This window comes from Cygnus atratus, chromosome 13, assembly GCF_013377495.2.
Source record: "Cygnus atratus isolate AKBS03 ecotype Queensland, Australia chromosome 13, CAtr_DNAZoo_HiC_assembly, whole genome shotgun sequence".
Lineage (NCBI taxonomy): Eukaryota > Metazoa > Chordata > Aves > Anseriformes > Anatidae > Cygnus > Cygnus atratus.
The window spans coordinates 8036596-8051970 of NC_066374.1; positions in this window are offsets into that span (position 1 = coordinate 8036596).

Consider the following 15375-nt stretch of genomic DNA (forward strand, 5'->3'; position numbering starts at 1 on the left):
TGGGGTGTTGATGAGGAGTATTTGAAATGGATTGTAGTATGCTCTCTCTGCAGCTTTCAGATATGGGGCTCCATCCCCCAGAGTCCTTCACTAAGACTGGAAATATATACATGCATTTCTCTTTCACTTTTTTTCCCCGCTTCGGCTGGTTGTCACAGTTACATAATGCTGCCAGTTGAAATCGCAGCTCAATGGCGTTGTTAGGCAACTCGGTTAGCTTTATTTATTGAATTGAAAATTGCCATATAGGTGTTGATTATCTGCCCTAGAGTCCTGATGATTATAGCTCTAACTATTGGCACTTCCTTTATTACCAGTGCTCTGACTTCCCATTTTGCTTGCTAAATTTATAATCCACAGAGCCCCTTCAGCTGTGAACTGCTCCCTCCCAAGCAATTGTAGATTAATTGCCAGCTCCACCCTAGGGCCCTGTAGTGGAGGGGGATTGAACTGCACATCAGAGAGCGAAGTTTAGTGTACAAACATTTACCAGGATTTACTGTTCTCTGGGTTATTTCATGCTTTCCTTTTAGAAGAAGGTCCCCAGGAAGCCTACTTGTTCCCCAGCTCCACAGTGACATTTCTTAGACTTGTTTTGTTGTTACTACTCATTTATGATCACAAAGACACCGCAACGAGTAAAGTACTACCAGCTAACTGGTATCTCCACTGTGGCCCAGCACCTCAACAGCATATAGAAGCCACGACCATTATGCCTACTATTTTATCCAACAACTCTGCATCTGTTTATTCAGGGATAATTATTGCTTCCATTTGTTCCACGGTTCCAGTTCTTCCTATTTCTTCTTGCTCATAGGTATCAGTTTTAAGCATCAGCTCTGTCCACGTTCCCTACTTCCATCCACCCTTTCCTTGTGGTCAGACTGTAGTGTTCCCCTCCACAAAGAATCATTTTTTGCATGCATGGTCCCATTGTTCTCACTTTGAAAATAGAACTAACAACTCTGAGTGTGAGGATCATACTGAACAGTCAGAACCGATCAGCATTTGTGCTCAGTCAAACCACGACTTGCCTGCCAAAGGATTTGATTTTTGCAGCCTTCCCCCAGACTTTCCTCTTCTAACACTAGGCAGGTTATGGCTTCCAGAGCTCACGCACACTTATCACCCCTCACTAGAGGTTTCCCTGATCTCAGTAGCACCATGTTTTTGTTTAAGCACATTTAGTAGGACTCTGAACTTCCTGCAACCTGGGAACATTTCCCTAAGGCACCCCAGTAGCTCCAAAGATCCTCCCCCCCCTAAGCGTACCAGCTCTTTGGTAACGACACCAGACAGGCCTCATCCAGTCAACCAGCCCACGCATAAATAACTATGAAGCATCACTGCCTTTCTCAAACAGCTTGCAGTACAATACTTGTTTCACCTTGGTTTCTTACCTCATATTCCTCATCTTTCAGGCTCCTCCAAGCTCAGGACCGCTCTCGCTCAGCCGTGCTCACCCCACTTCAGGCCTGCAGCCTCTCTCCAAGGAACAGCACCCAGTCGGCCTCAAGAGCTCTCCCTCCCTGCAGGGCCCTCACTTGTTCCATATTTGCTGCAGCTGTTGCTAAATTAATCCCTTGAATGTTCAACTCGTAGAATTGCAGGGTATTTACAAACTTGTGGCTGTATCTGGTAAGTTTGTGAGGGGTACAGATGAGTACAGCAAACGTTTTGAAAGCATGAAGGTCAAGTTTTCAAATCCATTTCTTTAACATAAAGCTCTGTTTGCTATTTGTTGTTTCTTGACACCTGTGGTAAACTTTCTTCGAGTGTTTCTGTATGGATTTCTCAAAGCTGTATGCTCAGTTCACTTGTGAACACATTCAATTCATCAGCAACTGACCATCCTCTCTGGTAACAAACTCATCCCCTGGGATCCTGACTGCTGCTCCAGACAATCTAATACACACCAGCAGTCTTCCCTGTCCTGCTCATATCTGTTCAACAGGGGTGAGATGTTTGCATAGGAGTGGAATTTGGGGTGGGGAGAATATTTATATGATACAAGCATGTGTCTAGGCCTCGTTCAGCTCCTGACCCTAACACAGGCTTTCTTGGTGATCTTCAATACCTCTCTTCATTCCTATATGACTCAACTTCCTAGCTGTTAAGTAACGAGGGTTAAAACCCATTTGGAATCACCAACGTGCAGACATATGGGGTTGCGAGGGACCTACTGACAGGTAAATAAGCAGGAAGATGAGAAGATATTTGCTGTCACAGGTTGAAGCTGTTTTCCTACCCACCTCTCTGCAGAGAAATTGAAAGCAAGAGAAGGATTGCACCTTCTCAGTTGGCCAGATCATCGCAGAGACCGATTCTCCTTTTTTTTTTGTTAGAGTCTCTCTCACTTCAGTTGTCATTCAGTGAATATCTTATTTATTTATATATATATATATATTTTCACTTGTATATCTATTCTACTTCTAGCTTTGTTATTCTGAGTTCAAAGATGTTTCCACTTCACTGTATTGTTGCTTTTGTGTTTACGAACTCCACACATCAGCAGTACGTGACTTGTAGTGTGATATTTAATATATTTTTACATGTAAGTTTGCTTTGTGGGACTTTCTAAATTGCTTATACTGAAGGAAATCTTTTAAGAGAAAAAAAAGGTTCACGGCCATCTTGCCTTGTGTTAGCATGTAAAACCACCTCTCTACTTCCTTGCAACTCTGTGGCTTCTTCTACAACAGTAGAGATTAACGGTAGCAGGTTATCTATTTTTTGTTTCTTGGAAAGAGAGAACCATGGCAGGGAAAGAGAAGAGAAGCCAGCGAGAATCCCCTGATCAGCCAACTCTCCCTAGATAGATGCTCTCTGTCTGTGAACATCTGTCTTAAAAGACAGCACCTGTTCAAAAATATACCAAAAATTAAGTGCTCATATGTCAAATATTGCATGGGATGCTTAAAAGTCGGTAACCATTGTTCCCTCTAAAGTAACCTGGCTATAGGTTTCAGCTGAAAATAACATTCAAAAGCCAAAGCTAGTGCATCTGCTTCTGTGGTTGGAATGACAGGACGGTGCATGTACAGCCATGAGCACATTATAACATTTGATATTTTTAATCAAATCCCATTTTAAGGTGCGATGTGTTTTACTCTGTTAAAGGTCATTTTAGTTACAGTAGCATTAAGGGTTTTCAATAAAACATTTTAAATGCCAGTTATATAACTGCTTTTAAAACATTTAACAGCCACATTGGTTACATGACCTGAGACAAAGGATATTTTCTCAGCACTTTGATATATTGTGCCTAGATTATCCTTATGGGAACGTTCAGTTCCATAATGGCCTCAGGCCATCCCATAATATGTGGTGTAGATTTTTTTTTCTTTTCACCAAAACAATAATTGCTAATGAAGCCAATGGTGATGGAAGTTCAATGACATGGCAAAGGATCGAGATTGTAGTCAATAACAGCAGCAGGCACTAGCCAGTACAAGAAGTTCATCCAGCACTATGCAAGGACAAAAAGAGGCAGCAATAAGGGACGGACACACACTGATCTGTGTGTTAGCTCTGCACTGTATGTTAAACAACTCAGGTAAACAGAGGTTCTTTCCTCCCTTGCATCTCCTGGAACACTGCACCATTAGAATACAATTTATAAGAGGATATGAAATATAGAGAGGATAAGGTAAGATGTCTTGGATATAGTTTCAGGCCATCACAGCCAGGTGTACCTGGACACTTACAGAGTTGTTCCACTTCACACCTCTTCTTTAGTCTTGGTGCAAGGGGATGCAGGGAGATGAACAAGCTCCATTTGACATACATGAGACTCAAGCCAGATCTTATTTTTGAGGGTAGACAACTACTTCCCACTGGGCACTCCATGGGACAATATCTCTAGAGCAGCTTTTTCAGCTGTGGCACGTCCCCTGCCAACACTCAGATTCTGGATCTCATTCCCAGACTCAGACCCAGCAACCTTGTGACTCAGAGGCGAGGCTCCACAAAGCAAATCACCATGAACCAGTCAACAGGACCCACTCCTCTCTGTTTCTCTCTCTCTTTTTCTCTTACTTATCTTTTAAGATTTTGGCTTCTTGTGGTTAAAAACGCATATTCATGTGGGATCCTGGACTGTATAGCACGGCAGGGGTTGGCAGGTGGTTCTTGCCATGCTTCTGGAAGTCTGCCTCATCAGACCAAAGCAAGTGGCTCTTGCCTGGCAAACTACCGCTAAATGCCAAAACTGTATTTAAAATGCAAGCTTGCTTTCTGAACTCTTCCGCCCCCCTTTTTTTCCCTTTTTTTCTTTTTTTTTTTCTTTTTTCCCTGTAATAAAAATAAAGTCTTTGTCCCAAGAATGAAGTAAAAACAGCATATCATGTCTTTCCTCCTGCTTTGAGCAGGAGGTACCAGATGACCTCCTGAGGACACATCCATCTTGAATTATTCTAAGAAAATTTGTATATTACTTCAAAAGCAATATAAGCAAAAGATACAATGACAATCCTTTTTCAGAGCTCCTGGGAGTCATGTCTTTCTCAGTGATTTCAGGTTGTAATGAAATTAAGAAGTTGCTGTGTTTCAGAATAATATCTTCCACAGCCAATTTTATCATGAGCCAATGAAATAAATGTTTCCAAAGTGAACAGCTGGCATCTCTTTTCATAAAAGATTCCCTTTTAGAACACTATTTCCAAACAATATTACAGTGGCTCCATTCACATGGCTATAGTTCAGACTGTGTCAATACTTCTCTTATAAACCTTGTTTTTCAAGGGTTTATAACTTTACAGCTGAGCCATAATTAGCTGGGATTTGAGTTACAGCATAAGAGTTCAGTCTGTCTGTGAGGACATTTTTGCTAATATTAATAAAATCAGTTTTAAATTATAGAAGAGTAAAGCTTAGTGCTTTAATGCATAAAAAGGATTCTTGAACATTAAACAGCTTTGATTTAAAAAAAAAAGAATTTTGGCAAGTGATTAGAATATAATCTCCATCTTTTTTGTTCTTTTAAAATAAGTAGACCAAAAAAATTGCTTTAGAAACTCAGTCTGACAAACATACAGAAAGTTAAAGTTGATGATCTCTCCTTAGTTTATGTTGTTATAAAGAACAGGCACAACAGTCTCATTAAAAGGCACAGAATCAACCAAGGCTCATATTCTGTGGCTTTTCTCCATTCTTACTTTAGTCTTGCTGCCATGTAAGCATAGTTTTTAGTACTCGATATCATTTTGAGTATTTTACGACAATACCAATTTGCATCCTGCCTGTGGTTTTATGGTCACTTCAGTCTGAGCTATTAGCCCGGCTTTCTGTACTCCATGTTTCCAATGCCAGTCTTAATTACAATGTGAAACAAACACCTCCTGTTTCCCATTCCAGCCGTACTGCACTGTGCTCCACTGTGATCCCAGCTCACCGTCTGGGCATGAGTCAGCTCTCGCTTCTGTTCCTGGAGCTCTCCTCCTGCGTCAGGATTTCATGTGAAGGAGAGCCCTGTTTGGTTCCCTAGCTGCGTACCTTAATCGCAACCTCTACTGGATGTCCCAGAAGAGCTTTCTGAAATTTCTAATGAAGTTCCATGAAATGAGGCCAAGTAATTGATGTCTTTGCACAGAAACTAATTTGTTCATAAAAACTTGCCCTTTGTATCACAGATTAAAGTGTTTGGAAAACATACATGTAAATGAAATGAGAAAATGGAAAAGATATGCTGAGATTGGTCACTCAAAATGTCTTTTTCTAGTAGGTATGAGCTGTTATGAGAGGCATAAATATGACAGACTGGACAGCCAGTAGCTCACCGAAGCCCTGGATGGCTCTGTTCTGGTATCTTTACTCCCCCCCTTAACCCCTCTGCAGCTCTCCTCCTCTGTGGTTTCACACCCCTACTCCTGTGACAATTTCCATGTCAGAGTACCACAACCACCCCAAGACCTAACCTTTAAGTTTCTTTAAGCTCTTCCTAACCTTTAAGTTTCTAGGTTTACCCCTCTTAAACTCTGCAACGATCATATTTTAATCATTCCTTTCATGCAGAACTTGGGCTCCTGTGCAATGTTCACCACAGAGCAGATCCACTGGCAGCTCATTTCTAAGCCAAACCGAAGAGTCATCCAGAAGGGCAGGCACTGCATGTGACAGACTTACCTGAGACCAGCACAGGTTCAGAGAACCATATATTGATGTTGTTAAAACTGTTATTGTCATCAGGAAAAATTACGGTTCAAGAAAGCCTACGGTCTGGTTCTCTGCAGTGCCACCGGTTCTGTGTCTGCCGGGCTGCTGCTGATGCCACGCTGCTCTTCTCCCTACCACCTCGCTGAGCTGGTGTCCTCCCGAAGGCTTTACAGTCTTCAGAGACCAAGGAAGGAACAGTGAGAGAATGAATACTAAGAAAACACTTCCAGTCACATACAGGATGGGTACAACCGAGGGCCTCATTCACAGACCCTCAGAGCTGACCCTCTGCATCAGTAAAATCACATCTTACTCCTTCCCCTTTCTTCCCCATGTTATCTAGGCACTGTCAGCACTTCCCTTCTTCCCTTACCAGCCAGTTCTTCATACTCCCTGAGTTTGGCAACCTAATCTTTGTTAAGCTTTTACTTTTCCTAAGGCTTTTCCTAAGTAGAAAAGAGACTTTTCCTTAGCAGAAAGGAAAAGATGCCTATTTTTATCTTCGTATGTTATCTCAAACGATGCTGAACAGGGCAAAAGGCACCGAATTTCACCTCAGCATTACAACACTGTGGAAACAAACATGCATCTTGTTAGAGTGTAAACAGCAGCCACAGAGCTCCCCTTGTTATCCGCGCTGACTGATCTGTATGATAATTGCCGGCTAGGGTGACTGTATCCCTCTCAGGCCGGAGGTAACCGCATTATACAGTCAGAAGCCTCGCTGAATTCTGTGGCCATCAGCCTGCACAAAAACACGAAGTTAAAATTGTTTCTTTGAATTCAAATGGGATCAATACCTCTCAGGAGACAGATGGGGTTTTCTTTGCTGCACTGAAAAAAGAATCAGTGTCTGGAGTTCTGGCTCAAAGTCCTCATTCAGCTACAGAACAACACCAGGAAAAATCAGCAGAGAGTGGGCACCTGCTCTTTTCCTTGATCAGCCCTGGATCTCAGAATTTGATGTTTTATATAAAGAGAGCTTGCTGTTGCTCTTGCATGCTGCTTCTGAAACTATACAGTCTGGCTCAGGCAAGAAGGGCATGTTTATTCTTTCTCGGAGCTTTTTCATTTTTACTTGTAGCTGAATCCTCTAGGTCAATTGTATCTGCAGGGGTGGGAGAGGAATTTAATTGCTTTTACTTCCTACCTTCATCTCAGGGTGACCAGTCCATTAATAATGCACAGGAAGCGACTAAGAAATGCATGGTAGATTAGGGATTAATTGATATTTGGAAAGATTTCAATCCACATTTGAAGGAAAAGGTTACACGCTGTAGTCCAGCTCTAGTTACTATTTGCATTTTATTATTTTATTATTTCTTACAGCCCTGCTTCTTCTGGTTTTAGATATGTTTTCCCCCTTCCTTGGCTATTTTTTGTAGAATTTCCTTGTTTATTTCTTGCTAGAGATGTCTGTCACATTTCTGACACATGCCACCCCCTATCAAATAAATAAATACATTTATCTGTATTTTCCAGTAATTATGTTTTTCTCTGCACTGACACTGCCCACAGTTCCTTTATGAGCAATTTGACTTTCCAAAACGTTATTGATTTCTGTGCTTGGAAGTTACAAGATTAATAGCTTTAGGGGCATAAGTCCTTCAATCCTTTCACCAAATAGGAGCTCCAAGTTTGCTTCAGTGCCTGCTGATGTGCTTCAACACATCATTTTTAGGAAGAAACATGAGCCAGGCACTGCTCAAATCAAAAACACCCTAAAATACAGGAAAGAGATGGGTAATTCCAATGATGTCAGGGCAGGAAGGTAGGATTTAGTTGGTTTGAAAATGACTAGCGTGACACCTCAACTAGTTTTGCCTAGATTGCCCCATTGAGATGGAAATGACTTCAGTAACTTTTTAGCAGTTTTAGGGAGTGCAAAGCAGCTAATATTGACTCTAGTAGTCAGGAGCAAGGGCCTATGAGAAAAGAAGAGAAGAGCCAATAGAAAAAATGTATTAGATTCTTTAAAGACCTTGAAAAATTCACACCGTCTTCTCCTGATGTGAGTTACATTAAAAATAGACTAAAGTTAGGAATATAACACAGATGGCCAGTTACAAGCACTTTGATAATGTTAGGTGAATCAGACAAAGATCTTTTGAGGACCCCTGGTGCTATGGCAGCTTTTATGATGGTATTTGCATTGAAGAGTAATGGATTCTTCTAGGCAGCTAGAGGCAGACAATTTGGAAGAGTTTCAAGCTACTAAATGCACACCACAGAGAGACACTGACGACTGTAAAATTTGAGTGGCCACCTCAATTTAGTAGTAAAATGTCAAAGGAGAGGTAGACCTGCATTTCATATGTTGTACCATGAAGAATTTGGAATACTGATCACGGAAATGTGTTTTAAATTATTTTCTGCTCCTAAGGAAGTAGGGCTAGACTAGTTATCAAAGAGTGAGATACAGCACCTGAGGAAAGTACAACAGTGAGGATGGCTCTCCATTGCAGTAATCGACTTGGGACTGGAGAAGTTCACCTTGCCGTCACTCAGAGGAAGTAAAGGTCACCTCTTAAGTGAATTTTGCTGTCCTAACAGTGAGTGTTTTGCACCCCAAATGCAGTTCTGTTTTTTGTCCCCCCCGTCTGACAGCCCAAGAAGAAGGGACAGTTGCTGAAATGTAAAAGGCATCTAAGGATGATGCCCTGGAGGAATCTTTGCTCAACCTCACCGCATCGTGGTGATAACAGCTGCTGGAAATGCCACTGTGTTTCCACTGCAGGACATCTCAATCCAGGCCGCAATTTTATTCAAATATCCACTTTCCAGTAAGAATGGTAAGCAGCATATCCTATATTACAGTATTAAATTAAAAATGCATACTATTTACAACTATTGTTAGGAGCTGTTTTCAAAGCCCTTTGGTATTTTTTATCCATAGAGTTATTTGGGGAAAATTACTCATTCTGGTTTTACTAACCATGTGTTTGGTTAAGGTTACCTGAGTTGCATCTCTAAGTCTAGGAGACTTCACAAGCACTACCTGCTAATTTATCTGCTTTGACTGTTTAAATAAATGAAGAAAGAGTTGTAAACTGTAGTGGTGTCACGATGGGGTAGTTATGTTTTATTTTAATTAAAATCAGGGTCCAAAAAATATTTTATTCATTGGTTATCTACCTGGGCATGCTTGGCCTACTTTTTTTCAGGTACCTAGAGATTCTGCTGAAGTCTTCATTTGCTCAGTGTGCCAAATCCACAGACCTGCATTTTGTATAACGCTCAGGCTGCAGACATGCCTTCAGCCAAAGGAAACTGAATTCAGTTGTCACAAGCATTTGCACAAGGCCTGTATTGCTTTTACACAAATCTAGTTTTTCTTTCTCTGCTCTGCTTTTCGCAGCCTCCACGCTCTGCAGCTCGCTGTGGTCACAAGCTCCTACTGAAGCATTTGAGGAAAGAAGGCTCCGTGAAACTTCAGCTTCTATTTTACTTTCCACCTGGTCTCTACAGGACCCCAGAGATGGTCACGTACAAAGCTCTGACCCCAGTGGGTTTTCTGGCAAAGAGGAATGACCAAGAATCACAGAAGTTAGTGGAACTTGTGAAATCATTACAGCACACAGCAATACAAGTCCTTAAGTACTCGTCTGGAAGGTCAGCTGAAGACAGTGGGACAAAGACAGTAAAGAAGGCCAATCTCTGTTCCTAACTACCAATATATTCACATATATGTACCAAGCAGTGAAGGAAAACAGAATGAAGGAATTTGGATGAACTGGCTTGAAAAGAGAAGTAGGCCAACTACCCTTTCCTTCCTAATCATAATGTTTTAGTACAACAGAATAAAATGGCATATAAAAAGGTAATGTGCATTTTCTTCAAGGACTTGTTGAAAATATAATACGGTATCTTTGTAATTTACTGGTAATGTGTACACAATGTAAAAGATCAGGAGCAGAGAGTACTATCACTATATTTAGAGATAATGGTGCTTTTCTTTCATAGGCTTGATATAAACTTTGATTACATAGCATTTCTTTAATTTGCTGCTATTCAAGAAAACCCTTAGAGCACTGCAGCGAGCAATGCCTCTCTTTTACATTTGCATTTTTTAATTTGCATTTTTTAATTTCCCAGACTACAGCTCCACACCTACACAGGCTTCCCCTGTGGGAGGGAAGAGAATATTTTTCAGTATGAATGATACTGTTTCTCTTCTCAAATAGCTGTAGTTATTAATTCCAGAGATTTACAAAAATCGCTTTGCTACCGTATCACTTAAGTGTGGAGCTTTTTTCTAGCTGATATCAGATGCCAATCTGTTGCTCCACCAGTACCCATTTTAAATAGGGTAGCCAAGCAGGAAGTTCAGCCTGCTCCGACAAGGAGCTGTTGCATTCCCTGCATACCCCAAAGTGCCGCTGAGCTCCGGAAGGGCCTGGTGCTTTTAGAGGAAGAGCCACTGTGTCCCTAACACATCCAGCTCCCCATGGCACCCTAATGACGGGAATCTAGACCGGCACAAGGACACAGGCTCCCTCAGAGGCAAGGGTTTAGGGGCCTGAATGCTAGCGAATGCGGGCTTTGCAGGCAGAGTCTGTGCCTACGTCTTTAGGTCTTTACAATTTCTGTATCTAACTCTTTGCTCTTAAAAGCCTGAGATGCTAAATTTGAGACATGACATAAACAGGGAAGGTAACAAGTAAAATTAGTCCAGGAAGAGAGACAGCAGCAGTAGGAACATGGCTTCGTTCAGGGACTTTAGCCAAGTGCTAATGCCTGTCCACGGGGGAGTGACAGTCTCCAGAATGACTCCACCCAGAGGCTGAGCTGACAAAATGAGTCGTTGATTTGACTTTCTCTATCCAGGACCTTGCAAAAGAAAATTTACAAGCACAGTATGTCTTCCCAAGACTGAACGTTTGCTCACATAATAAGGTTAAAAAAAAAAAAGAAAAAGGAAAGAAGAACTTGGAAGATTTTATATAACAGCACCATCTCATGACACCTGCCATAACAATATTTTATTTGTCAGTCTTTTCTCATCCTTAGTCTCTTGAAGCTTGACTAGGTTACTGCATCAAAGGGAAGGAGTAATAGTATCATTTTAGATAAAAGAAAAAAGAGAAGTGTGCTGTATACAATCTGCCCATCATCTCACTTCACAGTTACATTAACCAAACAGCCAACATACCTATGAAAAACACAGCCCTTAATACGGCAACCCATGTAGACTAGAGCTTCTTCTCAGGTATGGTAAAAATGCTTCATTCTTACATGGTAGCTATAGTTCAAAATGATTTGTATAAATTAATTAATGTAACATACTTTATGCACATCAACTCACTAAGGCAGAGAATTAAATGAATGGCAAAACACAAAATTTAATAGACACAGGAAGTGGCAGAGCCATAAACACCATGGAACTCCTGGATTCCAGAATTAAGAGAAAAAGACCTAATGCAACTATTTTCTTTCCCTTTCTTAAAGTACGCATTTCAGACAGCAAGTTCTGCTGTGCCCAGCACTGAGCACATCGTCGGCTCTTTGCAAGTACTGAGCTGAATAAATGATGTTAACTGTAATCCCACTCCCTTGTCCTAAACCACTAAATCTATCGGAATTTTAAACCTTCATATTTAACTGACTTTGGTAAAGATAACTCTGAAAGCATGTTAAGCTGTGCTATCTCAGCACTACTAATTAATATGTAATAATAATAATAATCATGACTAATAATGCTGCTGTAATAAGGATTTAATCCTACAGATCATTTTTATGAAAGCACTTTGATAATAATGATTATTTATTCTTACAGTGCATTTTTCATGCTAGCAACTTCAAGTACCGTGATGATTAATAAAGCTAAGGAAATTGAGAGATATATAAAATAGCAAGCTTATGAGACTGCCAATGTGCCAATCTTATTAAATAAACATTAACAAAAAATAGAGCTGTAAAGGAGATTCTCTTGGGAGACGGAAAACAAAACCAACAAAAACCAAAACAACAACAACCACCAAACCAAACCAACCCCCTCGAGGCTATGTCAGCAGGATTGAATTGACCTGTGTATCAATGTCATTTCTTTTGTCACTCTAGCAAACAAAATAAAATAATAAATAGCACTTAGTGAACTGTGGACTGGGCTGTCAGCTGGTGTAAATGGGTGCATTGGCATTAATCTAAAGCAGCTGTGTATCTGGCCCTGCATTTTCAAAGGGCTGCAAAGACATAAGAAAATACCTAATATGTCTTGTCCATTATGACTTTAATGCAGAGCAGAAGAAGGTTACTTACTGTCAATGTTCACACACTCGAGCGATGGCTGATATATGTATCTGAGCTACTTAGCTGGATTAGGCATACTGAGATGTGCTAGGCCGTTTTTGTCTACCCTGACTGTGATTTAAGTTCAGTAGAGATGCCTCTTGCCTTCTTCCTCTTATCTTCCCACTGCTGCAGGCTAAACCAAAGGCTTTGCTATGACCCAAGTTAGATTCCCACAGAAATTCATAGTGGGCCAATAGAAAGAATTCACCTGGTTCAAAAAAAATCCCCTGTAGGGATCCGTTTAGCCTGCAAAGCAGTACATGGGCAGCATTTTGCCAAAATAGCTTAGAAAGGAAATTACCTGGGCTGGCACAATTTCTAGCAGCAAAGGAAATCTTTTGCAGGATGGCTTAGGCAATTAGAGAAGTCTCGTCAGCAACACAGGCAGCAGGGTAGTTTTTAGACCCCGAACTTCATGCTTGTCAAGATTTTGCTAGCTTGACTTTCTTGACAGAGCCTTGGTAGTAGAGACCAACCTTAAGAGAGGTTTCAACAGGAAAGACCACCCATAGAAGCAGAAATTACTATGGTGGTAGCAACTTTCTGCAAAATGCAACTTTCTTAAAAATGTCCCCTGACTATCTGCCAGATCACTGATGTGAAAGCAGAAATAAAGGGATTAAGGGACAGACAAAAGATGAGAGAAGTCCCTGGCTAGAGGTTTACTCTGACATCACGTATACATGGAAAACGTCCACAGGGACTTGCTCCACAGTGATGTCCACATGCTGGCATCAGGAAAGCAGAGAAGGGAGCCCTGGGTTTTGTAAGGAGTTACATGCTGGTATCCAAACCCCAGGTATGAGGGAGAGAGGAACAAGTCTGTGGAAGAAGAGCTGAAGGAACTTATTGCAGGGGAATTCTGCAGTTCTTTTTCTTCCACTTCTTCCTCTTTATAACCATATTTAATTAGGCAATTTGGGAAATGATTGCACAGAGAAAGATAGAAAAGAGACTCCAGGTAAACAGCCACCCTCTGATAAAACACAAGCCCAGCCCACGGCCAGGGAGGCGACACGATGGTAAGAAATAGCTGGCACGTTTTGAATACGTACTATGTAAACACTGTCTGAGGTTCATGCAAGTAGTGAATGGAACCAACCATCTCTTTGTGAAGGGGATGAACAATATTTCATTCCACATAAATATCAAGGGTAGCCTCCAGCAACAGAAATCAAATCCTAAGAGGAAGAGATCTTAGCAGACCTAATACAGGCTTTCGACACCACTGGTCGATCCTTCTTTAAACTAATTTGTGAAGAAAGAGAACAAAGGGCTGGATGTTTCTCTGCAGACAGTCATATTTTCTAAGTCAAGAATAAATTATGTTGAATGAGAATACAAAGTAATAAGATATAATCAGGCTATTAGGCAGGTAAGAACTGTGTGGAAGATACAGCACTCCACGGCAAATTGCTAGTGTAACGTACGATAAGTGGAGACAATAGAAATCAGTGGAAAAATTTGGCATGCAGTGATTTCCTTCCCTAGGCCTCCTGCAATTTGCGGAGCTCTGCAGAATTTCTTGGGTTGCTTGGTCAGCTTTCTCTTCTGCAGAAATATACTTGGGTTTCAATGCTAACTATCAAAGCTACAGACGGAGGGTAGTTTTAAAAGGTTGATTTGCAAAAATATTTATAAATTCTGTAGCTTTCTATTTTTAGGTTTAATTTAAGGCTTCTGGTGGCTGCAGGCATCTGTCTTGTCTGAGATTTCTCCGTGGTGCTAACAGAAGCGAAGCTGAACTGAAGACTTGGATTCTTCATGAAGTGGGAACTGGAGCTTGGAGTCTAGAGAAAAGAGAATCCAGAGGAGAATCATAAACACACAAGTTTTCTTTGCACATAGATGTTCCTATTGGAATTATCAAATAAATCTTGAAATAATCACATGGGCCAATCTGTGTGGCAATGGAAATAAATAGCTCTTTCATAAGGGATTTCCAGGGCAATGAAGATAGGGCCTGTCTGTAGCTGGTAAGAACTCACAGGACATGCTCATTGGACTCAGTCGTTGCTGTTCAGGCTGATGGGAACTTCTGAGATTTACATTCCCTTTCACTTTGCCTGTGCTTCAACCAAATACAGCTTAGTATTTGTGTTTAACCACATATGTACTTGCGTAATTGTCCCCTACTCAGCCTGTCAATGCATTCTCCCCCCTCATCTCCTCTGCATTTCGATACATAGCAGAACATCATCCAAAGTAAAATTCATGTTATCAAAGGCACATTTGCTCAGCATTTGTGCTAAGAGACCAAAGTCGCAGACTTAAAGGGGAAACTCTTTGCTTGAAGGACTACCCCCAAAAACATTTTCACAGAGGCTGGAGAGTATATCATGAACAGAGCACAGATCATAGAGGACTTCTCCTGGAGTCTCACCAACACCATATTTGAACAACAGACTGAATCCAAAAGAGGGAAAAACACCCTGCATGCATGTCAGTGGGATGATCAGCATGCAACACGTGAGATGTGTGTGGTGTGCTTGTTCTGAAAGTTTTGATAGCTTGGAGAAGGCTTCAGAAGAGCAGAGTCTAAAAATGGGACCATTTAGGCTGTGAAGAACAGGAGACGCTGGGAAGTTCTGGGGTACATGGAGAGGATATTAAAGAGTAGCAACTAGCTAAGCTTTTAGGCAACCACCTTGCTTACAGGGAAACCACGTATGAGAAAATCAGATTGCTCACACAAGTCTTTTAGTCATCTCAGAAAAAATAAAGCAGTTGGACAAATTACAGTTACAGTTTGTAAATGCTAGCAGTGCCCAAAGGATCAGTGAATGAATTTTCAGCAACAACAGGTATACCCTGAGCAAAAATGCCAGCAGAGACCTAATTCATGGGCTAGAACCTGGGATCCATAAAGAAGGGACACAAAGGCTGCAAGGGTGTAAACTCAGACCTGTTTCGTGTGGGGAGCAGCAAGCT